General features: G+C 40.8%; 1 protein-coding gene and 1 long non-coding RNA gene across 4 annotated transcripts in view; one reads left to right on the top strand and one right to left on the bottom strand.

Moving 5' to 3' along the window:
- LOC6586406 (ras-interacting protein RIP3) overlaps window positions 1–18,366 on the bottom strand; it is a 140,034-nt gene that overhangs the window by 55,622 nt on the left and 66,046 nt on the right. The gene's annotated exons all lie outside the window — the stretch shown is intronic.
- On the top strand, window positions 440–1,507 carry LOC122757521. The gene is made up of 2 exons (XR_006357581.1): window positions 440–730; window positions 787–1,507. It is a non-coding gene; the product is annotated as an uncharacterized LOC122757521 (long non-coding RNA).

The raw sequence follows: 18,366 nt of genomic DNA, 5'->3' as shown, positions 1-18,366 counted from the left end.
ACACTGCGAGGGCCTGGAAAACCCATTAAAAGGTGACTAAGTCGACACAGCTGCCACTGAACTGATGCTACTCTCATCTGGCATTCTCTGAAGCTATAAGAGTTGTTTACTCTATATATTTGGGCAGTATTTACTACGCAGATTAAGGTCTCCCTTGAGTTCATAAATTCTTATTGCCTTTCTCTGCGATTCGTCAGGCCTTCAGTATGCGTTCTAATCTGTCATTTGATAGTTTTCTGTTGCTGTCATTATCTTTTAATCGCATCATCAACGGACAGCGAGACACAACTCTCTTTCCTCTCTCGACTCTACTCTACTCTCTTCCTTGCTCATTGCCAATTCGATCCGCTCACCGCTTTTCTTAGCCAATATAGTATTTCCCTGTTCAAGGAGTGATTCAGTTAATAAACTAAACTTACAGTAATCTTATTTCCCCTTTGCTTCGATACGAAATTCAATTATCACAAATCATTTACATGAGCACATATCGATATTCGATATCGGAATGTGTAACAAAAGATCGTGTTTCACTTTCCACACTTCCGTTCGTTCGTGTTGATTTATTGATGCAACGCCCCACGCAGCCCCGACTGTAATCCTAAACTCCAAAACGAGAGCTCCAGGGAGATGTCAAGCCCAAAATAAATACATTTTTGAGGAATCTTTCAACAAAATCATTTGCCACAATACAAATCAAAGCGTGGGACGTGGGCGCCTGCCGCTCAATTGGGTAAGACAACATGAGCTTAATTATTTTTAAATGATTTTCCAAAAGCCAACATGCAGCAAAAGGGAACGGCAAATGCATGTTGCACATGTCGTTTCGGGAATTTCGGATTGGCATAGTCCCCAAGCTGTGACACGGGCTTAGCACCCACGCCAGAAAACAGCTCGAGTCGAGCACAACAACTGAATCTTTGCTTTCGTCCCGCACATAGCCCGAGTCGAATGTGATAATACAATAATAAAGTTTTCAACGCTTACAAACCAATCACCCACAAGTCACATGCCGAATGCAGCATGCCACATGGCACATGCAACTGCCAAGACACTGGCGTTGCAGCAAAGACTTTGTCATTCCGCTTGGGAAGCTGCTCGCGTGACGTTTCCTCGGATCGCATCTCTCTGCGGCGCACTTTCAATTGATGAATTTCATGTTGATGTGTTTATAATGTGGCTTAAGGCCTAAGAGGATTGCTTTTTGTGGGATTTTGAATAGGAGTTGGATTGCCAAATGGAAAAGGTCAGAGTGCAAAGCAGATACATACTAGGGGATATGCTAGATGATCTATGTGAAGGGATCACATACTAGGGTGCTTTATTTTCAGAAGGATTTCCAAGATTATCCTGAATGCTTTACTTGATGTAGTTTCAGTATCAGTTTCCCAAAAGAGAAGATTCAAAATGCTCAAAATCTGACTTGGCTGCTTGGCTTCCTATATACCATCCGATATACCCTACACATAACTCTCCCAATTCCCTAATAAAATTAAATTGAAACAGACAACTTTTTAGTGACCACAACTTTCCAATTTTAAACTCTTTTGTTGCCTATGTAATCGCAGTTGCAGTTGCAGTTGTGCCCATATATTGAAGGCCCACAGCTTGAAGTCGTCGTTGACCCAATGATGACTTATCCAATTGTAATTTACTTTAAACTCTGTATATTAAGTTTTAATGTTATTGGCGCCTTCAACTTGAGACAAACTTGGCCCAAAGACAAAAGGCGAAGACCCAACCAAGAGCCGCACCCAAAAAACATTTTTGGACTTTTTTGTTATATGCCTCCTCATCAGAGTTGGTTCAGGCGGGTCTATTTGTAATTCAAGAGCATCGCGATAAATCGAATTGTAATAGATGCTTAGCTGCGATATGAGTTTCTGTGTGTGTGTGTGTGTGTGTGTGGTTGTGACTCCAACAGAGGCTGGGCACAGTTCAAGCCGAAAATTTGTAATGATGATGAGCTTTCTATAAGGTGAAAGCCACAAAGAACGGCCCAAAGACGCCCACTAGATGTCGACACAAATTGACTGCACCCGCAGCAAAAGTATTACTCTGCCAGAGTTGCCAAGGCACATGCATATTTTAATTGAAATTTATTTATTAGTTGTATAAGCCGGAATTTACGAAAAAGAAGTAGTAGTAGCTGCAGCAGCCAAGCAAGAGTTTGTGCCTGAACATTGTTCAACAGAGTTGCCAGGCTGTGTGCCTAATTGAATTTTCATCATTTAATGCAAAAGTTATTTGTTTCGTTTTAATTAAAATTTAAGCTCCAAGTGGATATAAAAATGGGGGAAAAACACAGCTACGTCAGCTGCTGTGCAGCCCCAAACTGTTAAGAGCTGACAGCTTAACAGGGTTGCCAGCACACAAACACACACACTTCAATTATACAATTTAGCCAGAGTTGCCTATAGCAAAATTATAATGTATTATCTCTTCTTTCTCAAGAATTGGTTTGGCAAATGATCTATCACTTTGATCTTTACATTGAGCAACTCTTTTACTTAGATCGCAATTGGCAACTCTGCTCGTAATTGAAGCCCCATTTCGCTTGGGATTCGCCCGCTGAGCAACTCCGAACTCTTGGTCACGTTCAGCAGAGATTCTCAGCATTGACATCAAGCGGAAGCGATTGGTTTCTGGCTCTTCTTCTCTTTTTTTCGACTTGGCTGGATCAGAGCTCTGCAATCAATGGTGTGAAAAGTGTAGAGTGTGGAGTGTGGAGCGTGTCGTTGCTGCATTTCCTATAGATTATGGAAATTGCGCTTGTTAAGCGGCAGCAGCAATTGGGACTATCTTTCCAGTAGCCACCATCTCCAGTAGCCACTAGGTGTTCGCCTAATGCCATGTTCTGTGCAGCCAAACAACTGGGATTAAATGCGAGCAGAGCTGCAATCAGCCGGCGATTGTTGGCCCTGGCCAAATGTCAGTGCCTGGCCTGGCCTGGCCCGGCCTAGGCTGGCCAAATGCCACACAATCAGAGTCTTTGCTCGAGTGTTGCTGCTTACTGCGAAACCCATTTACCCATGACCAGGCGAACGCCCCTTTCCTCAGCTGCAACGCCCACCTGTCATTGGGGCCCTGCACCTGCCGTTTGCTTCTTAAGTGCCTGGCTTTATGCACTGAGAAGTTTCGACACAAAAATGTGTCTGGTCTGTAAAACTGTTCACAGGTTGGCAAAATGGTTTTGTTTCCTTAACTAGCCTTAACTGTTGCCAACTGCGCTTACACTGAGCAAAATTTATGATGAGCTTGAAATATTTAACAAGTCTTTTTTGTATGTAAATAATTTGGAAACATTTCAAGTCAAAGTCTTTTCAGTTCTTTCATCTCAATCCAAATAGGCTCTTCACATCAATTTTATTAGTTTCCTTGTTTCTCTAGCATTTTTCTCGCAGTGTATTGCCGCTTAGTCGAGCATAACAATTGCGCCTTATATTTTATGTGCATTCTTTTGCTGCTTGGACTGCATTCGCCTTTTGCCTTTGTTTATTCGCGCCCCGCCGCATAACATTAAAAAAAAATTTGAAAACATTTTCAAGTTTTTCACACTCGCTGCAAAACTATTTGGTTTTGCATTTCCGCAGCACTTTCCTCCACACACACACATACACAGACACAGACGCACGCACACATTTTAATGGGGCATGCAACATGGTTTAGAGACGAATATTTCCGGGGTTTATTTCGCTTAATTTTTGTTGCTCTGCAAAGTGCATCAAATGGCGCTCGTCAATTATGCAAAGTAAGGGGCCAAGTTTGGCTTCCTTTTGGCCCTGGCCAAATGAATGGGTTCGCCTCGCTGTCTAAGCCGCTTTGCATAATTAGGCAGTTAACCCGCCTTCATAGAGGCCTTTCATTTCTCTCTGCTTGATGAACCTTGCGTCAAGTATTTGCATAAGTCACTCAAAAGCGCAAGGCACGAATTTGATGCGGGTGGCCATCAAGAATGCAGACGAGAGGAGACAGAGGGGAGAGGGGATAGAGGGATAGAGGGAGCGTGGCTAAGTGAAAGCCTCTTCTTCACATTGACAGTGGCTATGGCCATGTGTGGCGCAGTGCATTGGCTGTTGGCTGGTGGCTGTTGGGCTTAGCCTTGTGTTAGGTGTCGACAGGGTTAGGCGAATTAATTTCTTTACGGCTCTGTTTGGCCCCTGAACAGATGGCCCCACGGCGATAAGCTGTACAACTGCGACACAGACCCAACTTGGAGACGACAACAAAAACCGAACAAAAATACCCGAAAAGAAATACAAGAAATGAAAACATTTCATTTGCTTTCAGCAGTTGCTGCTGCTGTTGTTGCTGTTGTTGTTGTTGTTGTCACTTTTACCGTGGCGAGCGAGTGGAATACGTTTCGGGGGTTCGGGGTTATCATCTTAAAGACATCTGCAAAAAATGCAAACCCGCAAGGGGCGGCACAAATGCACTGGCTACAAGCCACAAAACAACGCTACGCAATGTTGCAAGCGACTCGTCGCAACTTGCAACTCCAAGTGGATAAAAAAAATACAAGTGGAAAACTATTTGAATGGACTAGAACGACTGTCGAATGCTCGCTCATAGTTTAGTGAGGATTTAATAAACAGAATATATTGAAACCATTCCTAATCTATAATAAGAAACAAGTAAGAACGTTGCAGTCGGGCGTTACCGACTGCGGAATACTCATTCACATCCCATCAACAATTTAGTAGTTAAGTTTCGCTCTAATACTGTAGAATATACAGGTTTTTTCGACGCCCCAACTGGGCGTAGACACCTCATTTTTGGTCAGTTTTTAGAAAGAGATAACGGTACCCTAACTGCAAAGTTTGAATGCTTACCCTCAAAAAATGTGAAAATTACAGGGTATTTTTCGATATGCCACGCCCCTAAAGAGGCGTAAAAATTATTTTTGGGGAATCGATAGAGGAGGCTACCAGTAACTCAACTATCCAAATTTGAAGCTTCTAGCTATTATACTTTAGGAGATATAAACTTTTGCGGTTTGCCACGCCCCCTGTGGGCGGACATATATTCGATAAAACTTTTTGGTCTTGGGTGATCAGTCCGAGTATGTATACAAAATTTGAGGTCTCTGCCATCAATAGTGTCCAAAATATAGGAGAATTTAAAAAATCACTATATCTTCATGTCCGATTTGCCACGCCCCTAATGGGCGTAGACCTATAATTTATCTTCAGACTTTATAGAATCATACCATTAGCTGACGTGCAAAATTTCAGCATTCTAGGTTTACAACTTTAGGAGATACAGTTTTATCCGATTTGCCACGCCCCCAATGGGCGTAGATATATCCGCCATAGCTCGTGATCTTGGGTGGTCAACGCGGACCTACATACTAAATTTCAGCTTTCTAGCTCTTCAACAAACATGATTTCTGGTATATCGGAAAATGCATTTTAACACTTTATAAATGGGAGATATACACGAGTATGTGTTCCAAATTTCAAGTCTCTAGCTTCAATAGCGCCGAAATAGATTGCGTTCATACGGACAGACGGACAGACGGACAGACGGACGGACGGACAGACGGACAGACGGACGGACAGCAAGACGGACATTGCACAAAACCAATATACTGATTCACTTTCGTGAATGAGTATAAAAAGAGAATCAGCACAAGGCGAGAAGAGGTTATCGATGAAAGCTTTTAGTGGATGCTACTTCATTTACTCACACCTCATACAGCCCATACATATCTTTACCTATACTGCCTCATTTACTCCAACTCTCATGCATCAGTGCAAACCAATATACTCCACTCACTTACTGAACGAGCATAGCGAGCATAGCAAAGTGTTGACTGCGGAGAAGAAAAATTGTTTCTTTGCTGGCTTCCGTTGAACTTGGCCCCCTGCCATCTCTCTCAGACTCCTCCCATACTCGAGTGTCTCGGCAGCCTCTCCATTAACAATCGTCGAAGGTCAGACGGCGTCAAAAGCCTTTTCATATTCGTGGGGGCGTCTCCAACTATTCAGCTGGACACGCATCTCGCCAGGCAAATCAAATGATCAGCTAAGAGGAAGCCAATGAACTCGCCAAAGAGTTTTCGATGGCGGTGCTGAAAAAGGCACTGAAACTTCAGTTGATTAGAACCGCATGTTGAGCGAGCGAGCTGAGTAAAGCACAACAAAAACCATAAAAGGAAATTGTTTCTAGTTTGCCACTAAAAATTATGAGCGCGGAAATCAGTGAATGGAACGAAACTATTAAAGTCTTTGGAATGAGAATGTGAGTGGAATGGGAATGGGCATGGAAATGGAAAAGGCAATTGGAATGGGAATGAGAGTACAAGCAGAACAGCAGAGCAAGTGCTGTGCCACGAATGCCAGTTTGCACTTGACCCTAACTGGGTCTCTCCACTTCTTTCCGCAAGGGCACACAAGGGGGGTATGAGACAGCAGCGTATGAAACAATAGACTGAGAGCGCCAGCATATGCCAGATGTTAATTATTTTTCTTCGCTTTTACATATAGGGAACATGAGACCAAATGGCACTGTCATGTCTATAAATATAGATTTGATGTTTGCCTGCACAGCTTTGTTGGCTTAGGTTGCGGCCAATTCACCTGGAAGGGTGGATAATGTGTGGAAAGTTCGAGTTTCTCTTCACCAGAACGATGAGGGTGTAATATTTACGAGCAAATGTTCTCAATAACTTATTTGTTATACCCATTATATATATATATATTATTGATCTAAATTAAAGTTCTTTTCGCTCCTCAAATAAATTAAAGAAATAATATTTTATATAAATATATTTCGAAATCCGAAAAGCGGAAGTACTCAAAAAAAGAGCTGACATTTCAAATTTCTTGTTAACAAAAAAAAATAAAAATCAACTTAAATAATTGCAGTTTGTGCTACAAAAAGAGTGCCAAGCTACATTAATTTATTAGTTGAACCCATTTAAAACTATTAAAAAAGGCTATTAAAAAATAAAAAACACACTTTCTATAATTTGGTTAGCTATTCAGCAAATGACAGGATGAATTTCATGCTTAATTCTCTTTGAATTCTTTTTTTATTTATGTCAAAACACGGCACGAGGCACACAGTTAATGTTCTCTCTTCTCTGTCTCTCTCTCTCTCTCTCTCTCTCTCTCGCTGTCTGTCTGTCTCTCTCCCGTAACAAAAACAAAGTGGGTTAATTGCAATTGCAGTTAATGTCGTCATGGAGTTGCTGCTTAATAGCAAGTTGCGAGCGAGTGCTACACATAGATAATTCTCCTAAAATTAAAGCCGTTACGCATTGTGGGCTCTCTTCTCTCCCTCTCCTTCTCTCTCTTTCGCTCTCTCTTTCTCTCTTTATAGATGTTCGTTTGCCAGTTTCCGGTCGCATTTTGTGCTTTATTTTCATTTCAGTCTTTTTTTGTATTTGTCATAATTTAAGTGCTTAGCTTACATTTAAATTATGTATTATGGCTGGGGAAATTTGCTGAGGCAACTGGTTGGAAAACTTTGCCGGCTGCTCAGGCAAATTACGTGCATGGGGCATAGATCCCCTTGCCATAGCCACAGCCATATGTTCGTTCAAATGTCATAACAAACCCTCAGTCGGTCGGTCGGTCGGTCGGCTCTCTTTTATATATATGATTTTCTTATCGGCAGCAATTGTGATACCCTCCACCGAATCACACGTCATATATCATGCCATAACGAGGGGAGTTGCATTTGCCTGATAAATGTTGCACGAATATGTGCCTAAGGGTAGGTGCCCAACTAACGGTTTTCATCTATTTTTTTCCACTCACTGCACTGTAGCTGGACAAAGAATTTCTGTTGGTTTTAGATAAGTTTCAGTTTTTCCACTTTATTAGCAACTGCGACGCGATTTGAAATGGTTTAAGTTGGCATTTTGTGGTTATTAATTCTACAAATTGCTTAGGCAACATTATGATATCATTATAGACTTTTAACTAGTGTCGCTTTGTGAAGCGTGCTTGGAATTGAATAAGTTACATATCATATTAAAATTCGATCTCTTCCTTCATCTCAGTTCATATTTGTCTCCCATGTTTTTCTCTTTCACACATTCTATATCTAACTCTACGTTTTTCTCTCTGATCCCGCTCCCAGAAGGATTTCCGTTTTCTGCCCATCTCCTTCACCTGCATCTCTTCCACCTCTATCTCTCTGTAACTCTCTTGCTTGCACATCTTCAAGTCAAACTTCAGCTACTGATCAAAGTTATATGAAAAGATGTTTCCCTTTTTCCCATACATATAATCAGTTTGCGACTTTCTACAATCCTCGTTTATAGAGATTTCCCTTTGTAAGACTTGTGTCATCTTTATTTATATAGCAACTGTTTGCATATCTGGGATATCTCTTTAAGCAAACGCTAAAGTCGCTTGGTCAGCGCTTGAGGCCGCAATTAAAGCGCTTCAGTTCAGATGGGCTAAAATGGCACAAGCTGTCTGCCTCTACTTCTCTCTCTGTCTCTCTCTCTCTCTCTTTCTGTGTCTTTTGCCCTTTCTCTGTCTATTTGCATGCATTTCTGTTCGCTTTTGTCTTACTCTCCGTCAGAGCCCTTTTAAAAGTGCCGCAATTTGCAAATGAGGTAAACGTGTGGCCAAAAAACAAAGAGATCTCTGTGCAACGGTATAATTAACTTGGCCTCATCAGCCATTTACGGCTACAGCAGCAACAACAGCAACAGCAACCTGAGCTGAATCAAGTGCGCGTGCTTTGTAGCGTAGATGCTAACCACCTGCCCCCCTTGCCTCTAACACCCCACACATCTGCCACAGCGCATTTTATTGTTTGCATTTGCGAATTTTCCATGGCTGCCTTTAAAGCCAGCCACGTTCTGGACTATTTTTGTGGTTTTGTCTTTATGGGCTTAACTTCTTGCAAGCCAAAGAGAGCGAGCGATAGTCTAATTAGATTTTTAAAGCCATTCATTATGCATATGGAGTGCTCGAATTCGGCACGCAAATCGCGCTTGTATCACGAGTCGAGGCGCTGCAATAAAAATATATCTCTCTGTTACTGTTTACAGTTGCAACGGCATTTGGCAAAAGCCAAATAGTAACAGACAGCAGCAGCGAGAGCTTTGCATGCAGACAGACAATTGCATAGCCGGCCACGCCCACTCGCAAATATGCCGCCCCTGAAGACCGAACTCATATAATCACAAATTTGTTAAGCCCAAGACTTCAGCTCAGCGACTGCAATTGCAACTGCAGCTATCGATAGCCATTTAAGTCACAGAAATTACAGCCAGAGAAGCAGAGAAACAGGTTGTTACTGACGTAGGCATACCCTGTTCTTAAGCTGTTTTGGAAAGAATGAAGCAAAGATCTAAGTCTACACAGCAGAATATATTTTACGGATAAGAATTTTGCTTCTACAGTTTCCCCCTTCAATTATTAAAAGCCTAACTGTATAAACCCCATTTGAAGCATGAATCCAGAGTATAAAATGATTTTTTCTGGTATGCATTGCTCGACTCGCTTTAAAGCAAGGCTTGGCCCACCCAGCATACAGCTCAGCTATTCATATAACAACGACAATTACATTAAGTAATGTTCAGTGTTGTACAATTTCACAAAAACAAATACTCACGATATTTGGGTAAACTCATAATTGTTCAGGTAGATCATTAAAATGTTTTATTGTGCTTACCTGCAAAGAGAAAGAAAATTTTATTAGTTTTGTTCCACTTTGTTGACTCGTAAAAGAAACAAAACCTGAACTTTGCTAACGCAGCAAATTAGAGTCTAGAAATGTTCTTACATATAAGTAGTTCCATGTATGTATGTTTATATATATCATTTGAAAAGATCGTAAAGTGTTAAAAGTGAAGAAGATGAAGAAGTCCATTAAGAAAAGGGTAAAAAGGTCTTTGCGGGTTTTTGTGTCAGGCCACTTAAAGCGGCGACAAAGTTGAGCAGTTAAATTGTTTTCTCTCTCCCACTCTCCCCCTCTCTCTCTCTTTCTCACACACGAATTCTTTCACTTCATGCATTGCATAAATTTTATGCTAATTTAATTAATGACAAACCAAATTTTGTTTATAGAAAAGTCGTAAAATACAAGAATATATTTGTTTCTCAACTAATAATAATAAAAAAGAAACGCCCCCAAAATGAGTTTTTATTTTTCTGTGTTCATTTAAAGAGCTGAGCTGAGCTGCTCTCTTTGCTCTTCGCTGAGTGCACCGCATGAGTTAAATGAATGCCTCATTCAAGTGATTCATTGAGTTAATTATGCCACGTTTTGTGCATGAAAATAAATTTGTTTTGGAATTCTTATCTTTACGGCTTTGCTCTGCTGAGATTTTTTTGTAGGGAAAATGATATTGAAATCAAAAATAATAACTGAAGAGTTAGCTCGAGAGTGGTTGCACATGAATATTTATGCATGAGATGAAATTAAACAACGAAAGGAATATCAATAGACTCAATGCAATCCTAAAATGTGGGTGAGTATCCATTGAATGGTATTTTCACATCACAGCAGCAAAGCTACTACGCACTTTGACTCCTTCATTCCAGCAACTGCTAATGATAATCAATATGAAATGATAATGATAATCAATTAAGCAAAAAATGCAATATTACTTTCATCTATGGCAAGCGCTGCTTTTTAGCTGCAAATCGTTTTAGACAAAGTGTGAAGCGCATGAAGCAGGCTGAAAACAAGTCAAGCAGATATTCAATCATGCATTCATTCATTCACTCACTTATTCATTCATTCAATCAGCAACGTCCAACGGCTTTCCACTGACTTTTCATTACTGAATATTGAAAACTAAACATTTTCACAGCTTTGGCGTTAATTGGAAAATAAAATTTAAAAAGCTAAGCTCGAACAAATTTGTAGCTGATTTTTAACAAAACTGAATATTTCGACATTGTTTCTGGCTAGAAATATATGTGTGGGCCCAGGCAGTCCATAATTTAGAGCAATAGATAAAGCTGGAGGTGCGGCGACAGCACAGAATTTAACTGAGATTTACGTTCAAGAGTTTGGCAATATTTTATGGAGTGGCCCGCGTCACTTTATAATCAATTAAAAACTTGAGCCTTTAAGCCAGAGTTGTTGCCAGCATTTTGACCCAGAAATAAATATGTAGCAAAGCCGGGCTAAAAAGGCAGCTGCCAGCACTTGGGAAGCCAACGCTGGGCTGACTGAAGCCAAACAGTTGCTGGTGCTGCCGTCTCTCGCCTGGCATTTGATATCGATGATGTCTTTGTTTCATAAATAAAATTATGCAAACGCAGCAGGGGGCCAGACAGAGACAGAGTCAGAGACAGACAGAGAGAGGGAGCGACGTGCAAAACAGAGATTGCAAGCGAAAGATGTGTTTTCTGGCTGGCAGAGGCCAGCTCAACAAACTTGTCAGACTTATGACAAGGCACAAGCAAACAAACAGACAACATCAGCAACAACAACAACAACAACAACAACAACAGCAGCAGCAGCAACATTGTTGTTATTTTTATCTTGTGGTTAAGAGTCAAAGGCAAAAATTGATATGTTTTTGCAGTCGGGCCAGGATCAGTGCGTAAAGCAACATGGAAAAGAAAAAACAACAACTGTGCAAGAGATTTAATGCCTCTGCAGATACACTAATTTAATTATTTTCATGGCTCTTGTCATCTGATCTTGAACAGGTTTATCGGAGAGTCGATCTATGCAAATTCTACACGAAGTAATTAAAAGTTATGCCAAAAACACTTGAGCTTGTTTTATTCGACTGATATTTCGAAATGCTGCTCTGATTCGCGATCCTCGAATTCCGATCTTCGAAGATCGTGATCCTCAATATCTGAGCCTCAATCTTCAATTCTCGGCCTCGATCTCATCGATCCATATATGGATTTTCGATCGTCGATTCAGATCGATTAGATCTTATAGTCAGATTCATTACATATAGATGGAGTCTGCCTGCTCAGCTTTGTGTCTCACTTTCAATTTATTTTTGCCTCTGTTTCATAAGCGACTTCGAAGCAGTTAGACCCTTAGCAAGTGTATGTGTAGAAGATATATTTATGAGCTATCAATTACTTAACAACCCAAAAGAGATAAACAAGAAGCGTCAAGAAGTAAGTGTTAAGGTGCTCAACGAGTTGACACTCTATAAAGTTGCTTCGCATGCACATAAAATAAAACTTTAGTTTAGATGAGACCTTCACATATGAGAACTTCAAGTATAGGCTTCGATGAGTACTCACGCATAGCTGATATATGTAAATACCAATCATAGTTCTGGCTACATTCAAATATTTGCAAAGTAAAAGTCAGAGTATATACAGATATTCATATCGAATTGCCAGCACAACTTGCACCTTTGCGGTTACCAAAGCAAAACCAAAGATTGAACAAAGTTGTCTGTCGGAATGCGAAGGAAGAATTTAAAAGGCAGCTCAACTCAATTATACAACTGCACTAAAAACACCTGAGACAAATTAACATGAAAGGCCCAGTTGCAGGTAATGCAAAAGCAACAGCAATTCGTCAGCTACAAATGAGCTGATAAGAGTTACGCGGATGCAGACTCAGACATGAGCTATGTCGAGTCGTACCAGTTCCCTTATGAAATTGGCGCTACCTGTGCATATTACCTCATTCATTGCCAACAGCAGCTGAAACTACTTTAAATTTTCTTATCGTTAGTGAAAATCAATGGAGCCAGGCTAAGGGCCACTTTCGTTTCATTTCTGTTTTTATTTTCTTTTGATTTTTGAAGAAACGAAAGTGTTTTTCATATGGGCGCAAGTACCTCATGGTACGCTGCTTCTGCAGTGGCTCCAGTGGTTCCAGTGGCTCCAGTGGCTCCAGTGCTGCCAACTGCAAGTGGTGTGCGTGATAAACCAATTAACTCCAACACACACAACTCCGATCGGACAACAAAAGTCCAGAAATTCGTTGCTTGAAAGTGAAATTTACGTCAAGAAAACCCATAAAAGAGAGGGAACGAGAGGAGGACAGAGAGAGAGAGATTGAGAGGCAGCATGTTGGGCGTGGCAAACACGAAAAATTGTTTGACATGAGCCCAACTAATGCACAGCCTCTTTAGCTTCACTTTTTGTTCATTTGTAGACAGTCAAAATGTCAGTCAGATGTCATAATTAGAAAGAGAAAGAGAGGAATAGAGAGGGAGTGAGTGGGGAAGTGGACTTGTTCTGCGGGATTTGATGGAAAAACAAAGGAAAATCGAAAGGCAAATCGAAATGAAACGCCCAAATAGACAAAGAACAAGAAAAGCTATTAAAAGACAAGTCAATCAAGTCGAAGTAATTCTATTTGTATGTAAATTCGATTGAAGTCATATTGGAATTATCCGATTTGGGAAGTTTTTAGCTCTTAATCAATGAATCATAAACCCAATCAATAAAGCGTGAAATGATTCGCCATGATTTGCGGTCGCTGCTTTATCACTTTAATGGCCCAAATGATACATCATTTATCATTATTTACACATTATCATGTTGATTATCATCATTATCATGACGTCTGATATGCGATATGTGATTATCGTCATTATCGGCTCTCCAACGCGCCAACGCAACTGCAGCACGCAATTATAACTTAAGCTCGAGCTACTTAAATTCAATTGCGTTCTTCAATCACAAAAACTCCGATACAGATACAGATACAGATACAGATACAGACACTGAGAGTGAAAGATTAACTTAATTGACTCATTAAGTGCACAACTGAGGCGTCGCTTTCCCCCAACAACAGCAACAACAACGACAACTGATTAGATAAAAATTGTTGGTAATTTATCACTTACGAGAACAAATAACTCGAAATGTGACAAAGAAGAAGCTGCCAGCTGACAGCACTTGGCTTAATTGAATATGCATAAAGTCTTGAATTATATCTTTTACATACAAATACATATATGCATATATGAATAGCCAAAGAAAAACATCTTTATCATTATAAACATTTGCACATGAATCAGTTCTACCTTTTATATCATTTACTAGATTTCAACTGCTCTAACTTTATCTAACTATCTACATGCCCAATGCATATCTAGTTGTATCTTTTCGTTTATCTCAATACCCTATATATTTCTACCTTTTTCACTTGTATCTCTACATGTTCTTCTATCTTCTACTTACATATATATCACAATGTATCGTTATCTATTTGAATATATATAGTTCATACAGTTCATACAGATACATCTATATCTATATCTTTATCTCTATGTCTATCCCTATCAATATATACTTTTTCATCTTCTATTGTTATTAGAACTCCAACTCTATAATCTGTATCTCCTGAATCTGTATCTTCTCAATTATGTATGTTTTCATCTCTTACTTACTTCATTATTTTCGTGTTTAAATCTATTAATATCTTCATCTTCCAACTACATCTACTACCTGTTCCTATCGAATCCCTACCTAAGCAAAATTTTTAATTAAAGCTGCCGTTTGTTCAATTTTGGTTTGGATTCCTAGAAGAAGGTTAGACACAAACTAAACACAAAATTGAGTGGTTTCTAGCAGTTCTTTGCTTTTTGGTTAGAAGGTTTGCGTGTTGAGTTAACGGAAATGTGATGTAAGTAACCAAGTTGAATGTGGTGTAAATGGCAGCTCATGGGCTAGGCAAGGCAAGGCAAGGCAAGGCCAGGCGAGACACAGCCAAGATAGAGCAGGCTAGGCAGCTGGCTGGCTAATAATCTATTTGAAGTTGGGGCTTGGCTGGGCAGCTGGTTAGTTCCGTCGTCGTCTGAATATACATATACACACGTACATATATGTTGGCTCTACATCCACTTTATTATTACAACATTTTCCATTTCGCTTCGCTGAAATAATAATTCGCGCTTCGTTGTTTTACAACTGCCACAATGCGCAAGAGAACAACAACAACAACAACAACAAGAATTGCTGTAAAGAAGTCTAAGCAAATGCCATTGACCCTAAGGCGCGGCGAGTCCCAGTCGCGAGTCGCCAATCGTTCTGCGGCTATAAATCCAGAGCAGACACTGTCCGCCACAATTGCCTTGGCCTGGACACGCGCAACAGCAACAGCAACAGCGGCAACAGCAGCAGCAGCTGCAATGTTGCACGTTTCAGCTGTTTTACCTGGAATTGTCGTCCGGGCATTGCTTGAATTCGTTTCTACATTTTCCTCATCTCTCTTTCTCTCTCTCTCTCTCTCTCTCTCTCTCTCTCTCTCTCTCTCTCAATCTCCTTCTAGCTCTATGTGTTGCTCGCTTTGCTGCTGTCCAACACTCAACGCTGTCGACACTCGACTCTGACTGCATCTCAAACGCGACTCGACACACTTGTCGCCGTGTCCAGCCTCGCAACATGTTGCCACAGCTTCTCAACATTTGTGGCAGAAACTAGTTTACTATTTCACTAATTACAGAACATAGACAGAAGACAAGCCATAAATCGATTTAGCCAGCTCGACCCAAGGCTGCTTTGGCTTGGAAAATCAAACATGACGAGAAAAAACTTCAGACCAGATGCAAAGATTCAGCGATAGACGATTAATGTTGCCAGAGCGAGACGTGCCCAAAAAACAGTTAAAATATTTACATTTGTCAAGCTGCGACAAGCTCCCAGATAGATCTAACATGCTTCCTTAACTCAAATCCAAAATGTTAACCCAAAATTCAATAAATATCTTGATACTCCTCTAGATTGATCTATTATAATAAATGAGCTTCGTTCCACAGCTTGCCCCAAGCTTAGTTTTCAATCAAACAGCTCAGATTAACCTTCAGTTATGATAATGCTCGTGGTTAGTCCAGTAAAACCTATTTTTAATGCAACTACAAATCCTATTAGAGCGTTCATACGTACACTCATCGAACCCACTCAAAAACCACTTTAAGCAAATAACCAATAGACAGAGAGAGAGCGAGTGAAAGAGAGAGAGAGAAAGAGAAAATAATAATAATCGAGGAAAAACAAATCGTTTTCCAGCATACTTAAAAAATCTCATTACCCCCGAAAATAATGAGGCCGTTCGGACTTGTAGCACAGGCCACAAGCAAAACAAAACATTAAAACAAGTGAGAGCACATTAGACAAATATGAATGACGCAGAGATACCCTATATATGCAGTCTTAGTGAAACTATTATGTATAAAGTTAAAGAAGTTCTATTTGCGATAACTTTAGTTTAGGTATAGATCATTTCATATAATATTAACTAGCCTCCCTCTCACTCTCTATATACCCGAACTGTATACACTGCCTTCTGCCTGTCTACAGGGTATTTCCAATCGAAATTACGTGCAAATTCCAAACGATTTCGTATTGGTAAAGTGGGCGTTGCATTCGTTGCGAAGGCGTCTAGCATCAATTTCGAATGGAGCACGAATTTTTGGTAGCTCCAGCACTGAAGCACCGAAGACACATGATTATTAATTTGATTTGTTGTGTTTCTGAGGCAATTTGCTGCGCTTTCATGTGATCAGCACCCAACAACAACAAAATGGTGAAGTGAGCTGAAGAACTGGCTGGCAGATAGACATTATTCATTCCAAAGATTTCACTTTTCATTGTTTCTGGAATGAGCTGCGATTTCAATGTCAACGAGTGGGCCAGGCCCGAAACATTCAGTCAAATTGCCTGCCAGATTGGATTCACATTGTTGGCATTTCTTTTCATTTGATTTTCCTCGTCGATTCGGGCGTGTTGGAAAATGACGATCGAGCGCTGTCGATTGGCGATCGCTGCGTATATCTCATAAGCCAAATCTCATTAACAACTGGCTAAACGGCTTGTCAGCGGGCATGCCAAATGCATAAATCTTCTCAAGTGGAGCTGGACATACTACATAGATGCCAAGATATTTAAATAATATTAACAGCCAGTGTGGAGCCTGCTGCGTCGATTCTAGCATGCGCTCCCTCACTCTGCCTCCCTCTCCCACTAGCTCTCTCTTTCAGTCTTTCAAGATTCCTGTTTCCTGTCTCTAGTCGCTTACCTTGCGCTATGATCATAAAAATGTTGCCTGAGGCTGCGCAAAGACAGAGGCTTTAATGACCATACTACTCTCTCCCTCTCTGTCTCGCTCTCTGTGCGACTCTCTCTCTTTCACCCTTTTGGTTCTTCCAGCTAGTTGTTGTATCTTTATTTTATCATTTGTTTTTATTGCGCTCGCTGCATTTATTTCCACTTACTTTGATGATTACGTTTGCATTTGTTTAGCCCGCAGCTGGAAAAACTGGGAAAACATTCTGCAAATGAGTTGCAACAGCAACAGCAGCAGCAGCAAATGGCCCAAAGGGGTCTCCGCGGCACGTGTGGCACACACACGCGGCATGTGGCAGGCGAAACACAACAAAAAGTCGAAAGAAAACTGTCAGCCAAATGCGAATGCGCGTTTGTCATTCTGGCAGACAGCAATCAAGCTGAGCCCGAGCTGAGCTGAGCGGGGCGGAATTGGCGGGGAGGCTAAGGGCAGATGCTTCTTATGCGTTAATTGAAACTGCCAGATGCGGAATGTCCAACATACTGTTATCCCTAGTCATGACAGCCTAGCCGCAACGAATCGCAAGGCCCAACATATACAGAGCATAGAATATGCCTAAAGTTCGCACAAAAATATGGCAACATCTGGTCGATGGGAAATGGCCCCTAAATCAGCTAAAGACTGAGAGATGACTACACTGAAAACTTCTTATATAAATATTGATTTATAATCAGAGCTACGCATAAATAAACTACTATTACTAAACCCAATACCGCACTCCAGCATACCCAGCTAAACGGTTTCTTTAGCCAACTCAGAGAACTCACAGTGAGTCATAAGAAAACTTACGTAAATCCAAGAGGCACGTTGCAAGATGCAAAGTTTGCACAGAAAAAAAAACAGCGTGAAACGTCCTTAAAACCAGTTTTGGACACGAAAAAAAACAAACAAGTTTTAAGTTAAACTTAACGAAATCAATTCAAGAACCTGAGGCCAGGAAGGCCAGACAGAAGAAGCAGCACGTAGCACGAGTTTGTCGCGCCAACAACTGAGAGAGAGGGAGATAAAGAGAGAGAAAGAAGAGAGAGAGCGAGGAGAGCTCAACGAACTGTGCCCGAAATTCAATAAGAAGCGACGATAAACAGCAGCTGATAAAGTCGAAAAGGTAAACTCCGAAAATTAGTGAAGGAAGCGCCAAGTGTGTGTGAGAGAGAGATAGAGAGGGAGATGGCGAGAGAGACGGGTTAAGGTAAAGGGCAACTGCATTTGGATTCAGGTCCAAAATGCAACAACTTGTGGCACGAGTGACAAGTCCAAAGCAAGCGACACACACACAGAGACACAGCCGCCTAGAGGGCGACATTCATAACAATTATTTTTATGTTGGGAAAAGTATTTTTAACTACAAGTGTGTGTGCGAGTGCCTGTGAGTGTGTGCGTGTGTGT

Source organism: Drosophila mojavensis, unplaced genomic scaffold (genome assembly GCF_018153725.1).
Source record: "Drosophila mojavensis isolate 15081-1352.22 unplaced genomic scaffold, ASM1815372v1 contig_74, whole genome shotgun sequence".
In the NCBI taxonomy this organism is placed as follows: domain Eukaryota; kingdom Metazoa; phylum Arthropoda; class Insecta; order Diptera; family Drosophilidae; genus Drosophila; species Drosophila mojavensis.
Note: the sequence above shows the minus strand (reverse complement) of the source record. Positions and strands in the feature narration are given on the sequence as shown.